The sequence below is a fragment of the Phyllostomus hastatus genome, unplaced genomic scaffold (assembly GCF_019186645.2).
Source record: "Phyllostomus hastatus isolate PE091 unplaced genomic scaffold, TTU_PhHast_1.1 phas_scaffold_114, whole genome shotgun sequence".
Lineage (NCBI taxonomy): Eukaryota > Metazoa > Chordata > Mammalia > Chiroptera > Phyllostomidae > Phyllostomus > Phyllostomus hastatus.
This window is the reverse complement of record NW_025334006.1, coordinates 582,153-604,345: the sequence shown is the minus strand read 5'-3', so window position 1 is coordinate 604,345 and position 22,193 is coordinate 582,153. Positions and strand designations below refer to the sequence as shown.

Sequence of the window (22,193 nt, the reverse complement as noted above, 5' to 3'; positions counted from 1 at the left end):
GCTATGTCAAAGTTGAGGGGCAAGGGTCCATCACCCCCTTTTTCTGTAGCCCTGCAAGTCTTTCCCTGATGGCCCCTGTCATGACCTTGCCTGTCTTAGGTCGTCCCTCCCTTGAGGAATCTTACCTATCATTGGCTAACCGGTCATTTGCCCGGGGCCAAGCAGGGTGGGGTAAAAGGGTGCAGAGGAGGTGCCGCTACCCAGAAGATAAGCTTTGTGTCCTTAGTGGATTATGGTCCCAAGGCCTCTCTGCTCAGCCTTAGCCACAAGGGGTTACAGTTTCTGAAACCAGGGAGGGTGGTTCCCAACACGGTCTCTATAAAATGCTGTGGTGTAGAAAGAAAAATAAGTCTTCAAACCACAGACAGAGGCTTCTTGTGGCAACCAGGTCTGTAAAGTCGGAGCTATGCAGAGCTGCTCACACTGATGCTGCGGAGGATGTGCGTTGCAGCTGTGGGTTGGGGAGGTGAGCGGTGGAGCCCAGCCTAGGGAGAGAAGGTCACCTGCCATGTTAACAGTGGACTGGGACCGGGACCAGGACGGGACTGGTGTCCCCTGGGGTTTCACTCCTTCTGCTTCGTACTACAGCCTCCTGATCTACCACTCTGGTTGCCCGGCCAGACTGGTCTGCCTCCTGCAGCCCCTGGGACTGTCCTCCTGCGTCCCTCTAGCTTGGGCTCATTTAAATGAGACAAAGGCTGTCAGACCTTTTGTTTGAATAAGGAGTTCCACAGGGTCCTGGGTTTTATTAGCCTGCAGGCCTGGAGGGCGGAGAAAGCGCGGAGCGCCTCTTCTGATTTAATAGGCTACTAAGATTTAAATACACAGAGTTTTTGCATAAAAATTATACAGGTTTTCCAGAGAGCCAATCAATTTGCAGGCTTCTGGGGGATTAAGGGCTCCATCCTAAATATATAGCAAGTTCCTCTGCAATCCGGTGTCTTAAATGACTGCTTTGTCAAACAGAAGACGGGCCAGGGAGGCCTCCTGACAAAGCCCCCACGTCGGGAAGGAGACGCGTGCTGATGCTCCTGGGAGCGTTCCGTGTGCTCCGCTGTCAGATGGTTTTACGGTGCAGCACGGCGTCTAGCTTTTTGCAGCTACAGAGAAGATGAACTCCCCCCGCCCCCTACCCCGCTGCTTTCTTTCTAACTATCCTCAATGCTAAACTTGAATTCCATTAACTGGTATATAAAGAACAGACGCAAGAAGCTTAAATCTGGTAATATATAGAAAAGAAAAGGGTGGAGGAAAGGTTTTAATAAATGGAATATGACAGCCATGGTGTTTGCCTTTTCCTCCCTTTTCTAACTGTACTTGAGTCCTCAAGGAAAGGCTCCGTTAAAACACACAATTTAGCAGTAAATGTGGAGATCGAATGGGCGCTATGCAGAGATTCAGGAATCAGGCAGCGTCCCATCTCGCAGCTGAAAGGATGCGCTGAGGGGTTGTATTCAGTGGAAGGTTTTGATAGGAAGAGGGGTGGGGCAAGGGAGCAATGAACAGCAGAAAAGAGAGGATTTTTCTTGGTCCAGGATATTTGGGGGAGGGGGTGGGAGAGAAGGGGAAGGGTGTAATCCTGCCTTTTCTGACTGGCGAAGGGAGGGGCCGTGGGACAGATTGCTGGTGCCCGACCAGAATACCCCAGGCTGGTTGATTAAGACGGTGTTTCTGGGAGAGGTGGGATCTGCAGTTAGGTCAGGGGTTAAATCTACAGTTGGCATCATGGGCACAAGTGACGCTGTTTTGGACCTGGGGACACAGCTCCTCCTACCTCCTGGTAGGTGGGAACAAGGGTTTGCCATGCGGGAGGGAGCGCGCAGTCCAGGCCAAGGCAAGCTCAGTCGGGGAGAACTCCCCACCCATGGAGGGTTGCTGCTGTTCCTGTTACCAGGTGAAGATCTGAGGAAACAACCGAGTCCCCTGGTCAGGGTGTCTTTAGAGGCCCCATAATAATCTCTTGTCAGTGTGGTCTTGGCCACGTCGCTCCCTGGGCTGGAGCGTCATCCCGTGCACCGGAAGACTGCTGGTTGGATTCCTGGTCAGGGCGCATACCCGTTGGCGCACCGGTCTGGGCACGTGTGTGAGGCAGCCTGTCACTGTTTCTCTCTCACGTCGATGTTTCTCTCCCCCTCCCTGTTTCTGTAAAATAAGTAAAAACATGTCCTCCGGTGAGGATTAAAGAAAAAAGTTTGAAAAGTTCCATCATGTCTACTGCACACCAGGGGCCTCATTCTCTTTTTTTGTACAATTTTTATTTTGGTAAAATACACGTAACATAAAATTTAATATCTTAATCATTTTTTTAAGTACGCAGTTCAGTGGTATGGAATACATTTGCATGGTTACGCAACCATCACCCCCATCCATCTCCAGAATGGCTTTCATCTTGCAAAACAGAAACCGTGTGTTCATTAAACAATAATCCCTCCCCTCTACCCCCGCCCCCCCCAGTACCTGGCAGCCGCCACTCGACTCCCCGCGGCGGCCTCATGCTGAACTGGGTGTGAAACAGCTCAAACCAGACGCGTGGTGGGAGCCTGGAGGCCTCGCTTTGCCGTCTCCCCCTTGACGTTCAAGGTCACTGCTCCAAATGCAACCCCATCGTCCTGCTGCTCTTCTTGTCCTCAAACTTTCCTGCTGTGTGCAGTGGTACTATTTTGCCCTTTTTAAATTTAGCCCCCCTTTTTAAACAACAGTAAAAAACACAGAACATAAAGTACCCCCTTACATTAACCATTTTTAAGTGTGTGGCAATTGCTGTTAAGTTATTCACATCATTACCCAATAGATCTCCAGAACTTTTTCATCTTGCAAAACTGAAGCTCTCTACCCACTAAACAATAACTCCTCACTTCTCCTACCCCAGCCCCTGGCCACCTCCCTCCTGCTCTCAGCCTCTTAGTGAGACTGCTGGAGATTCCATCTATGAACCGAATCACGTGGTATTTGTCTGTTGTAGCTGCCTTATTTTATTTAGCGTGATGTCCTTAAGGTTCATCCATGTTGTAGCATGTGGCAGGATTTCCTTCTTTTTTAAGGCTGAGTGATACTGGTTATGTGTATGTCCCACATTTTCTTCATCCATTTATCTGTTGGTGGGTATGTGGGCGGCTCCCACCTCTCGGCTGCCGCGAACAGCGCTAACACAGTGCCCCGAGGTGTGCGGCTCTGTCTTCGGGGTCTTGTTTCCCATCCTTGCAGGTGGGCACTCAGAAGTGGGATTGCTGGGTCGCATGGTGGTCCTATCAGCAATTTTCTGAGGACCCTCCATACTCTTTTCCATGTCGGCTCTACCACTTTCCGTTCCCACCAGGTGCACATGGGCCCCAGTTCCTCCACGTCCTCACCGACACTCTATTTCCAGGCTCTTGATAGCGGCCATCCTAATGGGGGAGACCGGGCATCTCGTGGTTTTGACTTGCATTTCTCCAGTGATTGATGATGTTGAACATCTTTTCATATGTTTCTTGGCCACTCATTTATCTTCTTTGGACATTTAAAAAAAATAAGGTTCCTGGTATTTGGTTTTAAGTTGTTGAGTTGCAAGCATTCTCTAACCCCTTATGAGATATATAAGTCTGCAAATATTTTCTCCCTTTTCATAGGTTGCCTTTTCACTCTGCTGATTGTATCATTTGATGCACAGAAGTTTTTAAGTTTGTTGTCATTCCATTTGCCTGTTTTTGCTTTTGTTGCCTCTGCTTTTGGGTCACACCTAAGAAATTATTGCCAAATCTAATGTCATGAAGCTTTCGCCCTGTTTTCTCCCAGAATTTTTATAGTTTTAGGCCTTATATTCAGGTCTTAAATTCATTTTCGGTCTCCCCGCCTTGTGTTGTTTTGGCATCCTTGTTGGAGGTCACTTGGTTGTATGTGCACGGATTTACTCTGGGCCTCTGCTTTGTTCCGTTGCTCTGTCTTTATGCTGGTGCTACATTGTTTTGGTTACTGTAGCTCCGTAATGTGTTTTAAAATTAGAAAGTGTAAGTCTTCCAACTCTGTTCTTTTTCAAGATTGTTTTGACTATTTGGGGTCCCAGAAGATTTCATGTAAATTTTAGGATTTTTTGCTATTTCTGCAAAAAATGCCACTGGGATTTTGATAGGAATTGCATTGAATCTGCAGATCACTCTGGACTGTGTGGACATTTTAAGTGGTCCAATTTATGACATTGGGATATCTTCCCATTGTGTTTGTCTTTAATTTCTTTCAGCAGTTTTTTGTAGTTTTTAGTGTGTAAATCTTTTGTCTCCTTGGTTAAGTTATTCTTAAATATTTTATTCTATTTGATGCTATCATAAATAGGATTATTTTCATATTTTTTTCAGATTGTTCATTGTTAGTATATAAAAATACAACTGATTTTTTGCGTGTTCAACTTTGCTGAATTTGTTTATTCTAACTTTTTTTTGCATGAAATCTTTAGGGTTTTGTAGATATAGGATCATGTCAGCTGCAAACAAAGATAGTTTTAGCTCTTACTTTTCACATTGGATGCCTTTTATTTCTTTTTCTTGCCTCATTGCTGTGTAGGGCTTCCAATACTGTGTCGAATGGAGGTGCTGAGGGTGGGCATCCTTGTCTTCTTCCTGATCTTAGAGGAAAAGCATTAAATCCTTCGCTGTTGAGTGTGATGTGAGCTGTGGGCTTGTCACACGTGGCCTTTATTATGTTGAGGAAGTTCCCCTCTGTTGTCTTTTTACAAATATGAAGAATGCGAGGACTGCTGTATGACAGTGTTAGGGATGTATGCATTCAGCTGCTTACTCAGCCTGTCTCCTTGGGTGCTTCACAGGTGCCTGGCCTCAACAGACTAAAAAGTAAAATCAAAAGCTTGCCCATCAAACCCGTCCCTTCTCAGTGATTAGCACCGCTCACCATCCGACTGATTTCCCAAACTAAAAACTGACCATCATCTTCCATTTGTCCTTCATCCTTATTCCCCACATTCAGACTGTACATTCTAAGTGACTTTGCTTCTTTTAAACCTCTTACTTTGTTTGACTTCTTTTGTCTGTCCTCACTGTCGCCACCATTGTTTGTAGTACCATCACCCCGGCCTGGATTCTTACTGAATGGCTCCTGACCATCCTCTTTGCATCCGCTCTTGTCTCTTTCCAATCTGTTTTGCATACCATTGCCAGAACAGTCTTATGAAAAGTGCAGATTGCTATTGCTTTTGAGGCTCAAGTCCACAATTCTCATCAGCTTTATATGCCGTGGTCCCCTGTGGATACATCCCCACAAAACGTGTGTCCCCTTGCCACGCTTTACCTTTTAGCACGTGGGACTTCCAGGTCTTGCTGAGTGACATGTTCTTTCTGTTTCGGGGTTCCCTGGGGGGCCTTTGCACGTGCTGCTCTCTCGTGGAATGCTCTCCCTGTTTCTTCCTCCCGTTTCACATAGCAGTCCTCTGCTACTTCTCCAGGTCTCAGATCGCTTCTGCCCTCTCCAGGGAGACAGTCTCGGTTAGGCAGTTCCTACCTTCTCTTCATGGTGCTGTAAACTTCTCTGTGTAATATTTACCACCACTGTAAACTTTTTTGTTCCGTTTGTTTCTTCTCTTACATCATAAGACTAAAAAGAGCAGAAGTCCTGTTTGTCTTTTTTGGTGTTGTTCCCAAATCCCCACCCATAGGAGACAGTTGTCGCACACTTTATTTACAGAGGAAGGCACCAGCGTGAGGATGCAGGTCTGAGTCCCCGGAGGGCAGGATCCCAGTCCTGCTGATTGGCCTGGCTGGCCGGTGGTGGGAAGCCCACACTCCCAGGCCGCTGAATGCCCCTGGGGGGGATTGAGCACGACGCCCACAGCCAGGTGACTCTCTCGTGCTCCATGCATTTATTCTGAAATATCTGCAGATTTCCCGTTTCTGGCTCCGCCTTCTCCACGCTCACCCTTAGACAGCTGGAACTCCTGTTGCAAAGGGAGAGTGAAGAGCACCAGCCAGCTGTTCGTGTGTGCAAGCATTTCGTTCTTTGTCTCTGGGTGTGGCCCTCCACCCCGACCTGCATCCCGTCCCTAGCCCCCGCCCCCACCATGGTTACCCTTTTCCTCCCTTGCATCTTTAGACTCATCTTTCCCCCATTTCTCAAACTCCTCCCAGCACTCTCTCCACTGTGCATCCCCATTTACCGCTGCCCTGCCTCTCTCCGGTGTGCGCCGGTCCTGAGAGCGCGCCTCACGCGCACGGTCTCTGTCCCCACTTCAGAATAGTTGAGTGAGATTTGGTTTCTGTCCTGTCACTTGAGGGAACCTGCTCGACAAGGTCGGTGACAGCCTCCTGGTCACTACCTTGGACGGGTGCTTCTCCGTCCGTAGCGGCCACATGTGGTTCTCTCTGACCGTGTCCCCTTCAGTTTCCTGTAGGGTGTCTTGGCTCTGCTTGTCCCTTCAGTAAGTGCTGGTGTCCCCAGGTTCCGTCCTCATTCCCCGTGCTTGTCGGGTGACGGTAACCACAGCAGCATTCCCGGGTGTGGTGCTTAGGTTCCGGACTCACGATGTTGCTCCAGTCCACATCCTGTGTCTGTTGACATTCTGACTTCACAGTGTCCCTGGAGTTGTACAGTGCATCAGCCATCAGGATAGTCTTTCTTTTTTTAGATGTTTTGGGTTAAAAATTTAGATTTTTAGACAGAGGAGAAAGGAGGGAGAAAGAGAAGGAGAGAAACATTGATTGGTTGCCTCTTGTTCGCCCCCAAAAGGGGACTCGGCCCGCAACCCAGGCATGTGCCCTGACAGGGAATCGAACCAGCAACCTGTGGGTTCATGGGCTGGCGCTCAATCCACTGAGCCACACCAGCTGGGGCAGAATATTCCTTCTAAGAGACAACTCAGACCAGGTCGCTATTCCACTGACAAGCTGTAAGTGGCTCCCCCGTGCCGGGAAGACAAAGACCCGATTCCTCGGCGTGGCGGGACAGGCCCTGCCCGATTCTGCCCTTGTCTTGCTCTCGCTTGTTCACATCCCTTCTCACCCTCCCTGCGTGACCTCTAAACCCGACCTCCATGCCCCAGCAGCCTTTGAAAGAAGGCCCCTCTCCTGCTGGCCTTCGTACCTGTGTCTCTGCCCTCCCCTCCACCTGCAGCACCTTTTCTCTTCTTCCTCTGGCCCATACCTCAAAGTGTGTCACAAAACTCTGTAAAGCAATGATGGCATTATTAGAATAAGAGGAAAGAAAAACAGTATCTAATGAAGAATTGCTGGGTACCTGGTGCCGGGCGAGTCATTTCCATGTATATGGTCTCACTGAATCCTCAAAATCACGCTGGGAGAGAGGTGATACTATTTCCATATCACAGATAAGGAGATGGAGGGTTAGAGGGATTAGTAACTTGTCTTAAGTCATATGGCTGCTTATTCACGAAATTGGGATTCGGACGCAGGTTAATCATGCTCTAAATCTCCCATAATTTCTGTGCTTGTGACAGCTTTGGAGAGCAGGGCTCACTTCAGCATACAAATTGTGCTGTACTTATTAATGGCATTACCTTTTAAATGCCTTTCCTGTAACTTTATTAGAATGTCATGTTCCTATTACATTTTCAGCCCTCAGATTGAATGAGGTTCCTTTATGAAATGGAACATATTTGTTAGAATTTATTTTTTATAAAGATTTTATTTATTTATTTTAGGGAGGGAGAAAGAGAGGGTGAGAAACATCAGTGTGTGGTTGCCTGTTAAGCGCCCCTTGCTGGGGACCTGGTGCTCAACCCAGGCACGTGCCCTGACTGGGAACTGAACCGGTGATCTTTTGGTTCTCAGGCCAGCACTCAATCCACTGAGCCACCCCAGCCAGGGCGGTTAGCATTTAATATAGGTTAGCGGTAGGAACTGGACACGTGGCCCAGGGACCAAGGCACTCATCGCAAAGCCCCCTGAGTGTTTCCGGTTCTTTCTGCATGCCCTCAGTTTTCTGTATGTGTTTCAATTTATATTTTTGTCTGACTCCCCTTCTAATTTTTTCTCCTTTTTACTTACTGTTCTTTCCCTTACACTCTGCCTTTTACTTCTTTTTGTCCTTTTCTTAGTCCCCTGTTTAATATATAAACAAGTATATTTTTCTTTATTTCTATGAAAATGTTCAAATGTACAGCAGAGTTGAAAGAAGTTTACAATAAACACCTGCTTATCTGCTACTTGGATTCTAGATTTTACCATTATATTTGCTTTATTGCATATCTGTATATCTCTGCATCCCTTTCTCATTCTTTTTATTTTTTTTTATCCTCATCCACGGATATGTTTGTTGATTTTGGAGAGAGAGGAAGTGTGTGTTAGGGGGAGAGGGAGAGGGAGGGAGATGTGAGAGAGAAACATCTCTTGGTTGCCTCCTGTATGCGCCCAGACCGGGGATCAAACCCGCATCCTAGGTGCGTGCCCTGACCGGGGATTGAACCTGCAACCTTTTGGCGCTTGGGAAAATTCCCCAGCTCACTGAGCCACCTGGCCAGGGCTCAGTCTTACTTTTGATGCATTTCAAAGTAATTTGTAGACATCAGTGCCCTTCCACCTAAATACTTGACCGTGCCTATCAGTAACTAGAGTTCAGCATTTGCTTCCCTGCTTGTAAAACTTGGAGTACGGAGGATGAATCCCAAGCTCACATTTGCTAAGTTTTGTCAGACGCGCACACCTGCGTGACTGAGGTCCCCACGCAGTGCAGGTCCTGCCATCACTCTGTGTTTTCTTCACGGCCCTTTCGTGAGTTCTCGTCCTCTCAGCCCAGTGGCTTTGGGCTTCGTCCCTGTCGTCGCATTTATTTTAGTTCGTTCGTTTGGTCCTTCTGCTGCTGAGTAGTGTTCTAGGAGATAATCACCTGCCACTTATTTTAAACGTACAGGATTTCAAGCTCCTTGATCTTGATTTCAAAGATTAGTGAACATAATAATTTACATTTCTCATTTCAAATAGCAAGCGAATTGTCTTATCGTATGTATTTGACTTTTCTGTGCTTTGAAAGGAAAAGAACATCTCCTGATATAGGAATCACATGACAATAATGATAATTGCCTGTATTTTAATGTCGATTTTAAGATTTTAATAATGAACATGAAATAATAGTGTAAAGTATAGTTTGCTCTTAAGAAAAAAAGTTTTTTTTTCAACAGATTTGTAAAAAAAATTAATGTATTTATTTATATGTCCTGGCTTTATTCCATTGTTACTATATTTGTAAGTTTTCTTTTCTATTGGGAATCCTCTTGCCTTTTTCTCCCTTCCTTTAAGGGAGGAAAAACCTGGGATATGTCCCCCTCTGCATAACCCCCCTCTGTGTCCGGGTGGTGGTTGGCAGGGGCAGCCCGGACCGCCCTCAGGATGCGGTGAGGGGGAGTGAGGGGAGGAGGCGACCCATTTGCCCAGAGCGGAGAGAACTCACGTGTTGCTCCTTCCTCTTCACCTGCTGTTCCCGAGCTTGCCGGGCTCCCTAGGGGAGGTTGTGCTCAGGTTGCCTGCAGCGGTCTCTCCCTCATTCCCAGCCCTGTCAGGACACAGGCCTGCTGACAGAAGGCAGCAGAGAGGAGGCAGTCTCTGGAGTCCGACAGAACCACACTTGTGGCAGCGTGACTGTGGGCTCCTCGGCCACAGGTCCATCTGTGAAGTGGGGATGGTTACAGCACCTCATGCATGGCTGAAGGACCAGGCGAGATGACTATAAGCTCCTAGCACAGTGCCTGATGGATCTCAGGCTTCGGTAAATGCTCACGATTGTGGGGGAACGGGACGCTGCCCACGCTGCGTACGTGGGGAGTTAGAGTGAATGCGTGCTGGCAGCGGGGCAGTGAGTGAGCGCAGAGACGCCAGTGGGGAAGGAAGGAGGGGGCTGGCAGGTGGCCCAAGAAGATCTGGGTCCTTACTTGTTTCACCTTCTGTAGCAGGACAGCTCGGGGAAGCGTTGTGTTAGGACCGACAGAACTTAACTACAAAGAGGGCAGTTAAAACCAGCAAACCCAGTCAGAGCCCTCTCACCACTGGGACCGTGCCCCCGCCCATCCTGGCCTGGCTCTGCCCATGGTCCTGGCTGGTGCGCCTTGGTGCACGCAGCCCCTCCACTGACCCTCTGGGCCCGGCCGAGGACAGCGGCTCTGTCGCCGCTCAGCTCTGGCTCCTGGCTCTCAGCCTCCTTCGTTTGCGCGCTGCTGGCACCGGCTCTGCCCCCCACCTTGCCCTTGACCCAGGGCTCCCTGCTTATTTTTGTGGGCACCCGGCCTCTCAGCTTAGCAGGAATTCCTGGTACCTCCTTGAAGATTTTTAAATCCTATAAACACCATGAATTCCTCGACCTTAAACTTGCAAAGCAGAGATACTGTAGTGATGGTCCTGGGCCCACTGTCTCTACGTTTTTACTAATACTGGTTTTTTCTCCCCTGAATATAGGAACGTTAGTCTTGATTACTGTGCATGGGCTTTCATAAACGTTGGTGGCAGCTCACCTTCCAAGTCCTGTTGCTTAGAAGACGTAAAAATAAATGGCTGGGAGTTTGCCTGAGGGTGGGTTCAGTGTCGTTCAGTTTTATTGAGAACTCAGTAATAATAATGGTAATAATAGCTCACACTTAATCAGTGCTGGCCGTGTGTCACCCATGATTCAAGCACTTCACATTTATTAACTCGTTTGATCTTCCTAACTCCTTTATAAGATGGTAATTAATCTCCTAGTGGTGTGAGATTAATAGTCCCGTGCAGATGAAGGGACTGAGGGACAGCGGGAACTAACTGCCCCAGGTCACACGGAGGGTGAGGGTTAGAGCCACGATTCAAGGCCAGGTAGTCCTCATCTTAGCCACTCAAGACGGCTCCGCCGTTCAGGTGCCGGGAGAGGAAGGGACTGCAAGCTGAGGTTGCTTAGCAGAGGTTGCTTATGCCGTAAGCCCCTCGAGGTGTCCCATAGATGTTTTAATGCATGGTGTCAAACCTGGGCTCCAGCCTCCCGTGACTTTGGGCGAGTTATTCCAGCTTGCTGAACTTCACTTCTATTCGTGGCACAGTCACTCACTGCCGTATGGTGGTGACACCTCAGTGAGATCATCACAGCGCCCGGCACGTGCTAGAAGGAGTGGCTGCTTTTATTATCTGGATTAGTTACTTTTCATTCTGGAAATTTTAAGTATAAACATTAGAGAGAATGGTATAATGAATCCACACACACCATCACCCACCTTCAACAGATAGCAACATTTTACTAATCTTGTCTTACAACTTTTTTTTTCCTGGAATATCGCAGATATTCCCTCTCATGTCATTTTACCCATAAATACTTCAGCACCTTATTTCAATGAGTAAGGACTTTAAGAAACCTCAGTGCCCTTATCTTGAACCTTTCGGAGTCCACAATCTCCCGTATCACCGAACATTCCATCTGTGTGTGTTTCCTCTGGCATCGCCCCGTTTTCTGTGGCACAGGTGGGTTCTCACCGGTGTCAGAACAAGTTTCATACTTTGCATTTGGTGTCGTCTCTGAAGCCTCGTAACGCCTCCTCCCTTTTGTAGGACGGATGTGGTGTGGAGACCACACGGGTCTCTGTTGCCCCTGGACTCTGCCGTGCTCTGGATTCGCCATGCTGCTCATGGCATGCGGTGCTGTGCCGCCGTGTTGGCGTGGGGACAGGAAGAAGACTCAGTAGTGCTGATCGTCTTTATTTAAACCCGTGGCATTGTGTTCATCATGGGGCTCTCTTTGCATTTATTTTAATTTTTAAAATTTTGTATTAGAATATTTATCTTTTTTACTGTTTTGTTTTTTTTTAAGATTTTATTTATTTATTTTTAGAGAGGGAAGGGAGGGAGAGAGAGAGAGAAACATCAATGTGTGGTTGCTGGGGGTTATGGCCTGCAACCCAGGCATGTACCCTGGCTGGGAATCGAACCTGGGACACTTTGGTTCCCAGTTTACTGTTTTTTTTTTTACCCTTAAATTTTGTATCTGAGGCGTGTGCCTCGTTCCCCTCATTCCAGCCCTGGCCATGAGTTGTTTAATTTGTTCCTCTGTCTTTCCTGTGTCTTACAAACTAGGGGTCAGGTCCAGATGCTGGGCTTCGCTGGTTGAAGCATGGGCGTGGGCCAGCAGCACAGGTTACTTCTGGAGGCTTCTGAGAAATGCAGACTCTCAGGCCCAAGCCCAGACGTGCGGAGTCAGAATCTGCATTCAGCCAGAGCCCACGGGAGCTGCGTGCACGTTACCATTTGAGGAGCACCGCTCGGGCGGGGTCATTAGACTCGGGTTGAGTGGCTTTGGCGAGAACGCTTCAGAGGCACGTTGATTTCCCCTCGCTGCACCCCTCAGGAAGTCCACGTGCCTGGTTGTCCTGTTCTGGGGACGCCGAGACTGAGCAGTGGAGTCAGCTGTGGTCAGCCTGGTCCACCCGTGAGAAAGTTAAGAAGGGGGCTCCTGAGAGTTCACTAGAGCGGCCTGGTAAAGAGGAGAGCTGCGGGCGTGGATTGGAATGTCGACTTCACGCTCACCAGCCGTGCCGCCCTGGATGCGGCGCATACCCCCACGTGCCCGTCTGTCTGCCAGTGGGGAGCACAGCAGTGCCCACCGCCCTGGGCGCCCATGCAGGCTTCCCACAGAGGAAGCGCTCCCTCAGGGACAGCGCTCCTTTTCCCTTCTTACGGCTCTTCCCTCCTTGTCAGAGAAAGTGTCACAACACAGGTGTCATTTGGATCGGGCCTTGCAGAGTGAGTAGGACAGCGCTGTCCTTGGTATTAATGACTTCAGTGTAGACAGGAAGTGGAAATGCGGAGTGTGTCTTTGGAGACTGGCCAAGAATTGGACTTCATTGTAGAGCTGCATTTTTTTTTTCCAACGGGAAGTGTGAAGGTGTAAGGGTGTCTGGAGTTTGCATAGAAGAAAGGCAGGAGCCAGCGTGGCGGCCTTAGGAATAGGACGAATAAGTGGGCAGATGTGAGGTCGCGATGGCGTGAATGCCGCGCGCCTGAGCGTGGCGTGTAGGCAGAGAGGCTGCTGTCGGGCTTGGGTCTCGCTGCTTATTGGCTGTGTGACCTTCATCAAGTTTCTGAACTTGGAACCGCGCCTCAGTTTCTTCGGAGGTGACTGGGATGCTGAGATCCGTTTAGCAGGTGGTTTTGGAGTGTCTAGTGCCTGGCGAGTAGTTGACTTCTGGAAAAACGCTAGCTGTTATTACTACTGCTGGCCGAGTGGGTGTTCGGTTGAGGGAGAGGGAGGCAGGGGAATCTGTTTTTGGCGTCAGGACAAGGATGACTGGCTGTATGGAAAGAGGAAAGTTGCCAGGAGAATCGGTTGAAGGAGACAGTATTCTGTTCCCTTTTAGAGATGTTGGTTTTGGATGCTGGCAGGCTCTCCAGGGGAATTGTTAGATTCCAGGGGGAAATTAGGAGGGAGCCACACTTGACTGGACTTGTATTTTGCGGGGAGGGTTATAGATCATGGTTTCAGTAATGTCTTGTGCTTCATTTGTCAGTGTCTCTGGGATTTCAGACAAAGCAGGAGTTTTACGTGACGTCAGCCTGGAGAAGCCCCTGATGTGGCAGTCAGCGGCCTGGGCCTGGCTGGTGCAGCCGCCGCAGAGGGTAGTGAGGGCTTGCCCCCTCATGGCTTCTCTTCATTGCGGATTGTGTTATAACTTTTTAAAAAGATATTTTTTAATTTATTTTTTAGAGGGAGGGGAAGGGAAAGAAAAAGAGAGGGAGAAAAACATCAGTGTGTGGTTGCCTGTCCCACGCCCCCTACTGGGGGCCCTACCTGGCCCACCACCCAGGCACGTGCCCTGACTGGGAATCGAACCAGTGACCCTTTGGTTCGCAGACTGGTGCTCAATCCACTGAGCCACACCAGCCAGGGCTATGTTATAATTTTAAGAAAGCAGTTTGTTTGACTTCTTAGCCATTTCAAGCTTCATGTCTGTCACTCTGTGCCCAAGCAGATGCTGAGATTTGGGGTATTAATAGTTACTATTTAAAGAAGCTCATTTATGGACAGTTAAATGATATACATGCCTGTCAGCCCCGATTTGATTGGGAATCGGGGAACCTTTTTTATTTTAGAAAGATGCATTTTATTTTGTTTATTGATTTGAGAGAGAGAGAGAAAGGAAAACATCAATTTGTTCTTCCACTTCTTTATGTACTCATTGGTTGATTCTTATATGAGCCCTAACCAGGGATTGAACCTGCAACCTTTTGTGCATGGGGATGACTCTGTCCAACTACGCTGCCCGGCCAGGGCATTTAGCACAATGAAATTTCATTATGTTCCCTTTCCTTTCAACTCTTTTGTCAGATTACTTAGAAAACAGATGTTTGTTATTTTTAAAAAATCTGTATCATTGTTTTGTTTCTTCCTCATGTTTATTGGTGTGGGGGGTGCTGAGATGGAAGGGCAGGAGATACATTTAAGTTATAGTTTGTTTTGTTGATTTTACATCATTTTTAGTGATATTTATATCAATGGTTTTAGCTGCTTCCAGCACTGCAGACAGTTTTAGCATCAGCTGCGATTGTTCTAACCCCTCGCTAGGCAATAACTGGCCTCTCATATATTTTGGGTCATGGACCAACACAGATCCTGACCGTGTGATTTGAGCTTACAGGTCAGAAGTTGTCCAGATCTGCGCTGCACCCTGGGGCCCACAGTAAACATCACTCTGTGCACAGTGTTGATACAGAACAACTTGCTTGGGCGGGAGGCACCTCGTCTTCCTGAAGAGCTCTCACAACCCCTGTAGACCGGAGTACCTTGTATGTAATGGACACTCAGTGTGTGTGTGTTTGTGCCGTGTGTGCCAACGTGTAGTGGTCAGTAAAACAAAGAGCCAGGTTTTGATTGCCTAGTAAAGTTGATGTTTTATAGCAAATGGAAGAAAACTATCTGGCATAGGATGTTTAAATTGAGGTGCTGGGTGTGAGTGAACGGGCGGAGAAGAGAGCAGGAAGGAGGAGTAAATGGGCCGTGAAACATGCCAGTGGAATGCTGAGGAGAGTTATGCAGGGGTAGGAACCATCGCAAAAGCGGCTGGTGGTGGCAGCTCAGAACAGTGGCCTTTAGGGGCAGCTGGAGTCTCACCTGACGTGGTGCCGTCTGGACTTGAACGTGAACCCAGGAGCCCACAGAGACGAACCCAGCAGCCCTCGGAGATGGTCCACAGAGCTCTGCCAACTCCCTTTGCTCCTGTGAGTGTTGGGATGTTGGAGCAGGAGCAGAAACTGGTGTTTCTGCGGAAAGCTGAGGCTAGAATAAGAGGGTGAAAATAGGATAATTATGTGTTCCGGGAGGAGAAAAAGAGCAAGCTGTGAGGATAGAGGCTTCCTCCACTTCCAGTTTTCTCCACGGAGTGAGGGGAAGCCTGCAGAATCCACCTCCACCTCGGTTGCTGACAGCTTCTCTAGCACAGACCAACACGATTAGCGGGGCTGTGTGAGGGGACCCCTCAGGGGATGCCGCTTTCATTAAGTAATTTCCCGTCCTGAATCGGAGGGAGAACACGTTGTGTGGAGAAAACCTAAGAAGTTTGGAGGTGCTTACCATGTCTACAGGTAGTGGATTTTCCCGCTGAAGTACACCTCAGTCCAGGGGGGCAGATGCCGGCTTACCGTTGTGAGCATGTGAGACACAGTGGACTCTTGTATTATTGTTTTTTAATTATTGTTTCCCATAAGACAAACTGCAAGCCTACTTTTACCCCACCCTGTGTAGACTAAAGTGGTTGGGAACTAATGAGACTGGGAGAAGGGGGGTGTTGCATTTCTGTATTTCAGAGAGTAGGAAAGAAAGGCAACACATTAGCGCTTCACTGTAGCTCTTACTGAATTATTAACTATTATTATTAGCGGAGTTTTCTCATTGAGGGGAGATTGAGTCTTTGGCTTCTAAGTGCTTTTGAGTGAATGAATAGAGAGCGGGGTTGGGCTTAGTTGGGCTTTTTCCTGAGCGCACTTGCAGGAAAGAGAACAGTGCACCACTATGGTGATAACTCACGAATTGAGCTGACCGCAGATGGTGGCGTTTGCCTGTGTGCATGAGTAAACAGACCGTGGACAGACCCTTATCGGTTGCACTTTTGTCATTGGGGAAGGCCCTCAGAGAACAGAGTAGACGCAGAACCTCGAGAGAAAGAGGCCAGGCTGAGAGTCAGGAGACGCGACTCCCAGGGCCGTCTTTAGTAACTTCTGTCCGGCGCTGGACAACTCCCCAGGCGGGGCGTCTTCTCAGACCACATCGGTTACTAGTTTCCAGGCGCTCGAAGGAGAAGGCACTGCTGGACAGCACCCACCCTCCCGCACGGAGCACCCCGGACCCCTGGGGCTTCGGGACTCGGGTCGGAGCTGTGGTGCCTATGCTGCGCGTGTGTGTCCCTTTGCCCAGATGAGAATCACCGATGGCAGAGCCTGTGCTGCCCCTGGGGTGCTGTTGTGTCCTGCGGTTGGCGGGGATCCGCGTGTGCGGGGCGAGGTTGGAAACGTGGGACTAGACGACTTCTAAGGACTCTTCCAACCGTAACACTCGAGGCTTTCAGGAAGTAGAACTTGGGCTTCGGTACCTTTGATACAGGCATTTTATTTGCCTGGCTGCCGTGGGCTTTGATACTTCGACAAGGAGGTAGACAGAGGTAGTGAAAACAGGGGTTCGAGACCTGGAAGTTGCTGTAGACATTAGGAAGCTGTGGTTAACAGCGGGTAAGTTCATTGTCGGGGGTAAGTTGCACATCTCATGCTGTGAGCAGGTTAAAATGTATTTCGGCAAAGGCCCGCAGGGAGGATTGACTTTTCAGAGACGTGAGATACTGCAGTTCTTGTATCAGCTCACTCCTCAGTAGCGATTTTTACTAGATTTTCAATTTCAGTGCTCAGCCATTCATTCTTGTTAACCAAGAATAAGACTCCTCCCTCCCTCCCTATTTTAGCAAATTTAGACTTGGGGAAATGCTCTTGGCTTGCTTTATATTATTAAAAGTGTTTTTTTTTTTTTTTTGTTTTTTTTGGTGGCCTTGCTAAACAGACCAGCAACTAAAGACACCCATTCAGAGACACCATTTGACCTCAGAGCCCCGGACCACAAGGGTGGCGCACTTGCCACTTGTCCAGAGGGAAGCAGTGCCCTTGTCCTGTGTGTGTGACGGTGGGCACCGTTCGCTCGGTCTTCCTGTTGCTGCACTTTCACCATCAGCCACTGAGACCGTGGCGTTTTAATGCCGGTGACGGCCCAGGGCCCCTGTTTTCACTCCTCTTGTATGCATGCTAAGGGGCGCTGGGATGAGGGGCCGGCCCTTACTCCACAGTAATCAGTGGGTTCCTTCCTGGCCCTTTGTGCTTCCACGACACTAGGGAAGGTCTCCAGGTCCTCACGCTCAGGACCGATAAGAAGGTACAAATTCCGTAAGTAGCAGGTAACACATGATGGGGAGGCCTGGGGAACGAGCAGAGAGGTCATCCTTAGGTTGCTGGAAAGGCCAGGCCAGAAGGCCCTAAAATCCTCATAAGAACCGTTAACATTTTTACTGTTCTCTTAGAGTTTCCGGCCTCGCACACTGCCCTTCGTCTCCTAGCCATATGAGCCCTCTTTAGGTCCAGAACCCCAGGCTTTCTTCCTTCGCAGCCGGCGTCGCCCCCTCGTGGTCACGTGGTCCTGTCTTTCTCTCGGGCAGACACGATCCGCACTCCCCGCGCCTGCGGGGCCGCACTGCCCAGGTAGACCAGTGTCTGTGTGGGTGGGGAGTCGGGTGAATGGGGGGGGGGCAGTGTTCATTTGAAGAAGCCCTTTCCCTGCGCACCAGAGACTGCCTCCTCTGAGCTTCCTTTTCGTCTGTGCTCCCATCCCCACCCCATCCCCACCCCATCCCCACCGGTACGGGGGCCCCCAGTGGGCACTGCCCCCGGCGATGTCATGATGAATTATTCTGGGGAGCTCGGATAGGCTGAAGTGATTGCTGTAAGTGTGGAAACCTGAAATCTGTTTCACGTGGAGCAGAACTGTGCTTGCGTGCACCGAGGGGAAAGGCTGGTGGTGGAGACGGCACGATGTGCCTCGGGCCCGTGGCGGGAAGGACTGTGTCTAGAGAAGCGGGAGGGATCGATGGGATTTCTCGCTCCCTGTGAAGTTGTTACCGAAGTGAGAACTTAGCTCATTCTGCAGTCCTACAGCAATAAATAAAACATTTACGGCACAGAACGAATTGAGAGCATCTCATTTCCCGTGGTAGCGGGCACGTTCGTATTCTTTTAAAGCCTGGGGCTGACTGACGTCAGATTTTTTTTTCCCATTTTATAATCCAGGAGCTTCTAATTTCTTTCGGTGAAAGAATACCTGCATTTCATAGTGAGCACATCTTCGGAGACTCTGTTTGATGCGACTCCATCTCACAGCACCGCTTCCAGGTTGCGTTTAGCGTCAGCTCTCCCGGGAGACACCACGGGGTAGTGGGGAGAACACGGGCTTGGAATGGAGGCACCGTAGTTGTGTGTCCGTGTGTCTGTGTGTCCGTGTGTGTGAGACAGGGTTTTCAGCTCACTTTCAGGTTCTTGACCGTTAACACTCCGGGATTTCTCAGCTGGCCAGTCCCAGCCACTGGGATGTTTCTTGGGGTTCATCACTGAGCTGGTTTAGAGGGAACCAGTTCCATTACCTCTCCCCAAACACACACATGCGCACACGCACACACCCCTTGGGTCGTCTTGCTCTAGTAACACACCGGTGACTGTTGTAGGCTTTTTGTCCTCTTCCGTACTCACCAGGGTGATTCTTCCTCTTGCCCCTGGGGGTCGTCCCACTGAAGGACCGGCCCCGCTGATCTCTGGGTTCAAGGACGCGGAATACTCGCACAACCAGCCTTTCCTGTAGTGAGTCTGTCTCTCCTGTTCAAACGTTTGCTACTTACTACCATGCAGGTGTTCACTGAGGACCACTAGCTATACGAGTCTGTGCTCTGGAAGAGAACATGGTGACTTCTCCATGACTTGAGTTACAGTCAAGGAAGAAAGCTAAGACACTCAGTTTTGTGTGCGGCGGGGTGAGGGCGCGGGCGGTAGGTGTTTGGCCTTCTATGTCTTAAAGGCAGAGGGGATAAAACGATCAGATCCTTGGAGGGGCCCATCATCGGCACTTTTAGAAACAGCAAAACCTGCAATTTGTCGAGCGTCGAGGCAGCGTCCGGGGATGCTGGGGGATCAGGAAAATGGCGCTTACCCTGCCCCTCCCGTGTCCACCGTTTCTCCTTCGGCTCTCAGAGGCGGAGCAGTCTCCGTCCACTTGAGCCTCTGCTGGCTCTTCCCGCCTGTGCCCAGCGTGGCTCCTCCCACCGCTCTGCTCCTAAGCCGCTGTGCATCCTCCCCGGGCCCCTCCCTCTGATCACCGTGTGCGTCTTTAGCCAGCACGGCAGACTGCTGTTCCAGGGGTGTGTCTGGCTGTCCCCTAGACACGCCGCCTGGGGTCTCCTCAAGGTCTCACGCCCACAGATCCAGTTCCTCCTCGCCTGCACCTCCTCGCGCCTGTCAGCTCTGCAAAGAGCGCCACGTGGCCGCGGCAGAAACGCAGGCGCTGTCTTTGACCCCGCCCTTTCCGTTCCTTCCCACAAGCCAGCCCTCAGGTTTCCTCCTGAATATCTGCTGAGTCTGTCCTCTTCCCTCTGTCCCCGCTGCTGCCGGGGTCCTGGGGTCCGTCGTCGTCGCTGCCATCACTGACCTGCAGTCCCTGAAGGGCCCTGCCTTTCCTCTCTCGGTCTAGTCTTTCTCTGGCCAGTGCCATCTTCACCCTGCGCCCAGGAAGGTCCTTCTAAAATGGAGAGGGGGTTACTCCATCTGTTCTCTTTTTTAAAACCTTTTCACGGCCTGTCGGGTAAAATCCAGACTTTTTAAATAGCTTGAAAGGCCCTTGGTGACCCTCCTGTGCCTGACTCCTCAGACCTCCTCTTCTGCTGCCACTGCCGTGGCCGGCCACCCCCAGCTGTCCCCACCCGCCTTCAGGCTGCTGTGTCGGTCACCTTCCAACACTTGCAGGTTTTCCACACCTGGACCAGGGTTCGAACTTGCAGCCCAGGCACGGGCCCTGATGGGGAATCGAACCCTCAGCCTTACGGTTATGGGGTGAGGTTTAGCCAACTGAGCCACACCACGCAGGGAGGAACTTCTCTTTTGAAATAGTTTGCAGATAGACCATCAGAATACCTCAGTGGGAGAACTCTTTTTTTCTTTGAGAATGTTTGATTTTTAGAAATAGCTTGGTTCACAGAGTAAGACCAAGATGGTTAACACCATTTTTGATATTTAATAAAAGTATGATCACAATGAGATTTTCCTTTGTAGTATCTAAATTGATACATATTCCGGCTTTCTTACAAGTAGTACTGACAGCATATTCCTTTTGACTCATTAACATTCAGGAAACTATCAAGAAATCTTGAGTTTTGAATAGCACTCTGATAAAATCAAGCAGTGTTAGTAAGCTCAAGAGAGACATCTTTAATACTATTCTTAATCACCAGTCGACCATCAAAATGTTCCTTCTAGCAAAGAAGAATTTAGGAAAAAATGATCTGAGGTGCTGCCCCATATTCTTACACAGATTTGGGGCTGTTCTCTCTCCAGCGAGGCCACAGTGTCTGTGGCCGAAACGCATTGTGGAAGGTGGGCCCACTATGACGCAGAGAACCTGGCTCCTTCAGGGGCCTGTTCCTCGTACAAGGGAGGAGCCGCCGGGGGAAAGGACAGGGATGTAGACAGGCACTTGGCGTCTGCAGAAGCACAGAGGATGTGCACAGTGTAACCCTCAGGATGTGCTTATAGGTGCACGACTGGAGGCACAGGTTAATCCCTGAACGAGAAGACACATCCAACCCAGTGGTTGGGCGAGCAGCCGGGCAAGGTTGGAGGCGGTGAAACCCCAGGCTCGTGGGGGAGCTGGACCGGGGGTTCCAGTCCACGGGGACCGGTCACAGTGTGCAGGTCGCTGCACAGAGCCTCGTTGCAGTCTGTAGCCCAGCGGTTGCTGAGGGTTTGGTGCATTCCCTCGTCATTGTGTAGAAGGTTATGGATGTGAGGTATCGAGGCAGCTGTAAAGGGTTGTGGACACGTTAGTTATTTTAAACTAGTTCACTAGTTTGTACCCTGGACTTACCTCATCCTGTGTGTGTGTGTTTGTGTACATATGTGTATGTGTGTGTGTGTATTTGTTGATGCTACAATGATGGAGAGGGATGGGGGTGGGGAGAAGGATGCACGGCTCTCTCTGAACCCTGGGTGAGGGGGGAGAGGGGAACTTGTACAGCTAACTCCCCCTTGCCACAGGGTGGTGGTGGAGCAGTGTCACTTGGGCACGTGGGGACTGAGCCCGGCAGGAAAGGCCTTGTGAGCCGGACCTCACGAGGCCTGGTGCCCGTGAAGTCTTTGTCACAGTGCAGCAGGCACTTTGGGGGAACTGGTGTCATTATGGTTTTACCGGCACCTCGATCGTAGGTTTCAGCTGGGCGGTGTTGGTATGTGCCCTGGGACAGGGTTTTCTGGTGGAAGCTGGCCGCACGGTGGAATCTGAGGCCGCTTCTCCAGCCTGGCTGTGGAAGGAAAATCACGGAGCAGCCTTAGACGACACCTGTGGCCAAAAGCAAGTGGTTGGCTGTTTTCTCTTAGTTCAACCTTAAATATCAAAAGTCAGTTTAAATCACTATAAAGCTGCAAAATTCAAGGGCAACGATGTTATGAAAGAGGTCTAGAAAGAGAATTTAAATGAAATGCCCATTTCTCCTTTTAGTTCTTTTCTGTAAATTGTGTGTTGGTCATCTGTTCTGGGTACTAGTTTTCTTAATTTCAACCTGAGTACCAGCAGTTGTCTTGGCAGTGCCGGCAGCAGGCGTCACACGGAGAAGGTTCTGGGGCCCTGTGGGCAGTCCGCCATTGAAAGTGCTCTTACGGTGTGCACAGCAGACGCATTCTAGAGACCTTTATGCTGAATAGATACTTTGATCGAATGTTTTTATTTTTGAAAGGCAAAATTATTTATTTATTTTTGTACTTCTTAAGCCCCTCCCCTCTCACCCATTCTCCCATACTCACCCTCCCATCTTTTTATCTTTAACCTTTGGCATTTCGATTATGACGTGTGTTGGGGTGGGCCTCTTTGTGTCTGTCTCGTTTGGGACTCCCTGTGCTTCCTGGACTTGCATGTCTATCACCCCCACCAAATTAGAGAAGTTTCTTTTCATTACTTTTCAAATAGATTTCCAG

At 49.6% G+C, this 22,193-nt stretch overlaps 1 protein-coding gene across 4 annotated transcripts in view; it reads left to right on the top strand.

Annotated features, from left to right (window-relative positions):
• Positions 1–22,193, top strand: part of AGK (acylglycerol kinase) — a 71,985-nt gene that overhangs the window by 5,750 nt on the left and 44,042 nt on the right. The window lies entirely within an intron of this gene.